A 3778-nucleotide genomic window follows, 5' to 3' on the forward strand; every position below is an offset into this window, starting at 1 on the left:
CCTCTATCGGGCACTGGTCAGACCGCAGCTGGAATACTGCGTCCAGTTTTGGGCGCCACACTTTAAGAGAGATGTGGATAACCTGGAGAAGGTCCAGAGAAGGGCCACTTGTATGGTTAAGGGCTTGCAGGCCAAGCCCTATGAGGAGAGACTAGGGCACCTGGACCTCTTCAGCCTGCACAAGAGAAGGTTGAGAGGCGACCTTGTGGCTGCCAATAAATTCATCATGGGGGCACAGAAGGGAATTGGTGAGGCTCTACTCACCAACGCGCCCCTGGGGGTTACACGAAATAATGGCCATAAGCTAGCAGAGAGCAGATTTAGACTGGACATTGGAAGAAACTTCTTCACGGTTAGAGTAGCCAAGGTCTGGAATGGGCTCCCAAGGGAGGTGGTGCTCTCCCCTACCCTGGGGGTCTTCAAGAGGAGGTTGGATAGGGATCTACTGAGGTCCCCTCCGACCCTAACATCTATGAATATGAATCCATTAAGCAAGCCCACAGTCTCTATCTCACAGGTTTTGCCTTTGCAAATTTCCATCTCTTCTGATGTGTTTATGGTGGCTGCTGAGTGCTTTCCAGTGGGAAATCCACATAGGTTCAGCTTATTCCTTTTATTTCAGTTTGCTGCTTTCCCCCCTGTAGTTGATGCTAGCCCCCAGATCAGCAGTGGCTGACTAAGAATACTTTAGCACTGAAAGGGAGCAGGGAAGCAACAGGCCAGGAGACTGAGCAAGTCACTCTGTGAGCAAGCACCACAGACTTGATCCAATCCCCTGAGGTCAGTGGGAGTCCCTTCAGCAGATGTTGTATAAAGTCCTTCGTCTACTCTCCAAAGTGCTTCCTAACCAAGGCATCCCAGGCCAGCCGCTACTGAATGGAAACAGCAAGGCAGAGGCTGGCCATGGAGGTGGATTATTTTTTAAACAAAAGCTTGTCACAGACATTAATTCCTGCACTAACAGGTCGGTGGATAATGAGACACTTTGCTGGGAAGACTCAGCAAACAGTTCAAAGCATGGCCGCTCCGCCTCCCAACTTTTCAATGTTAAGAATTTTGTTTTACGGCTCTGGCATGCTGGTGTGTTACCATCTGCTGTGCCCCGTTTATTATGCTCTAAGTCATTCCGGTCAGCTCCCAGCAGAAAGTGAAGACAGAGGTAAACTACTATTTGAAAACAAAGGGGGACTCTCTCCATCCTAATTAGCAGCAGGTTGCGAAGTGCAGTGCCGGGGGTCAAAGGTCACTTCCCAGAAGACTTTGCTCAAGATTCCAGAACACCCACTTAATTCAAGCAGCTCAGCGGGCAGAGTCAGACTAGAGCAATTACGCTCTCTGGATTTCCCTAAGGAAGGTTTTAACAATGCAACTCTTAGAAAAAGATTACGGCAGGAGCTCTTTATTCTGCCACCTCAGAGCAGAAGGAAGTGAAGTATGCCCTGCTACTGACTCCAGAAATGGCTCTCTCTTTGTGCCAATGCTTTTGGAGGCAAGCTGGGGGTTTTTTGAAAGAAATGAATTAGAACAAATTTTAACATTAAAAAAGGCCAGAAAAACAAACATCGAGAGGGGCCCTTTGTGTGGCATCTCATTCTTTCTGAACGCGCCAGGATCCCCGCAAGTAAGAATTAACATTTAAAGGCTCCAGATGCCATCTACGCACGAATTTAGGCACCATTAGAAGATCTGGGTTTATATGTGGTTATCATTCACCTCTCTCAGTGCACAGATTCAGCTTATTCCTTTTATTCCAATTTGCTGCTTTTCTTCTTGCTTCAAGAAGAGCCAGAAACCAATGATCAAAGTATCATTTTAATTTGGATTCATGTTTCCAACTTGTGCGGGATTTTGGAAAACCTCGTGGGGACATTTCTATATTACCTCCCCCATAGTATAGTGACATTAACCCCCCAACATAATCTTCATACTTCCTTTGAGAGGGCTGAAGGGAAAGGAAGTTAATGGGACTCTTCAAAGGGAAAGGAAGCCACAGAGATCGTTTAACTTCCTAGGTCCAGGTAACTGAGGGCTATTAGATACCTTCTGTACTTCTCCTCAAAGGCCTAAAAGAGGAGGAGGCAGGATATGGGATTTTTCCATCCCACTCACCTCAAATGCAGGGGATGGACAGCCAAAACTGCTAAGTTTTTTGTCACAATTTGGAACAAGAAGTCAGGCAGGAGGGGGAATGTTCTCAGTAGAAGCCATCCAGTGACACGGAGTAGCTGTAAGGAAAACACTCTTTTCCTTAATAGTCAAGTTCCTTGTTTAGTGTAAGAAAAAAATTGCCTCTGTGATCCTTTCCTTATGCCGGAGGTGGTGGTGCTCAGCAGTCTCTCCCAGCCAAGCCCTATAAGAAAGGTCTGCGTCCGTCTACATCTAACTTCTAACCAATCAACTTCTGTGTAATGTGTCTCTGTACCATACATAGACCAGTTCCGGCTCTGCTTATGCCGTAGCCTCATCTGTTTGCATGTTTTTCACACCAGTGTAATGCAAATACTTCCAATGTAAATGTTTCATCTATCCAGGCTCTGAGGAACACTGAGTTGCTGCACGTACGTCCCATCCACAACAGTAATTAACAGTCAGCAGCTACATTTCACTCAAGGCTTGACTTTTTTTTAATAGAATCATAGAGAAGTCAGGCTGGAAGGGACCTCTGGAGGTCATCTAGTCCAACCCCCTGCCCTATTCAAACCATCCTATATAAATCCACTGTCTGACCTCTTAGCAAAACTACATGATCACCCCGACACAACACAAAGCATGACACACTAACCTGCCACAGGAAAAGCAGGGGACCACAGTGGCCAATATGACATGTACTCTGTATAGGTCTGGAGTTTCCTCCACTGCAACTACCAAATCTCTCCTTTTAATCCAATGTGAAAATCATACATTTGTAGCTAAAAGAAATATCTATATAGGCTCAATGGGACATTTGCCATGTCTCTTTTAGCAATGGCAAGGAGTGCTTTTTGACCAGTTTCAGCTGATGGTGGTCTACCATAAAGACTTGAAGGATCAGTTTCTGTTCCACCTACTAGACCCATCTGTGGACTTCTGCCTGAGTCCCTGAAAAACCATTAACACAAAAGGGAAAGTGTTCCTCCTTGTCCTTCTTGCCTTTTCTGACTTAGTCTTAAGTCTAAGCTAACAGTGTGTTATGTGTGGGCAGTGGGGTCCCCCAGAGCTCGATCCTCAGGCGCACACTGTTCAACATCTTCATCAGCAACTTGGACAAGGGGGGGAAAAGCACCTTGTTCAAATTCCTGGATGACACTAAGATGTGGGGAGAGGTGGGCATGATAGAAGGGAGGGACAGGCTACAAACTAGATCTGGACAGATTACAGGCATGGGCGGATGAGAATAGGATGGGATTCAATACTGACAAGTGCAGGGTATTGAACCTGGGGAGGAAGAACCAGCACCATACCTACAGGCTGGGGAACTCCCTTCTCGGCAGTGCAGAGGCAGAGAAGGATCTTGGAGTCACTATTGATTCCAGGATGAACGTGAGCCGCCAGTGTGAGGACACAGTCAGGAAGGCCAACCACACCTTGTCATGCATCACAGATGCAGCACAAGAAGGTCCAAGGAGGTGATCCTCCCCCTCTATGCGACACTGGTCAGGCTGAAGTTGGAGTACTGCATCCAGTTCTGGGCGCCGCACTTCAGAAGGGGTGTGGACAGCACTGAGAAGGTCCAAAGCAGGGCCAGTCACATAGTCAGGGGGCAGCAGGGCAGGCCCTATGAAGAGAGGCTACGGGACCT

General features: G+C 47.3%; 1 long non-coding RNA gene across 1 annotated transcript in view; it reads right to left on the reverse strand.

Moving 5' to 3' along the window:
- The window catches only part of LOC109294280, a 10002-nt gene extending 6642 nt beyond the window's left edge, over nt 1-3360 (reverse strand). Inside the window, exons 1-2 of the long non-coding RNA XR_002096501.1 lie at nt 3349-3360; nt 2041-2043 (exon numbers count right to left, since the gene is read on the reverse strand). This is a non-coding gene — a long non-coding RNA (uncharacterized LOC109294280). The remainder of the gene's footprint in view (nt 1-2040; nt 2044-3348) is intronic.
- Between the last annotated feature and the right edge of the window lie 418 nt (nt 3361-3778).

The sequence above is a fragment of the Gavialis gangeticus genome, unplaced genomic scaffold (assembly GCF_001723915.1).
Source record: "Gavialis gangeticus isolate Ggan-Ray unplaced genomic scaffold, GavGan_comp1, whole genome shotgun sequence".
NCBI classification, from domain to species: Eukaryota; Metazoa; Chordata; order Crocodylia; family Gavialidae; genus Gavialis; species Gavialis gangeticus.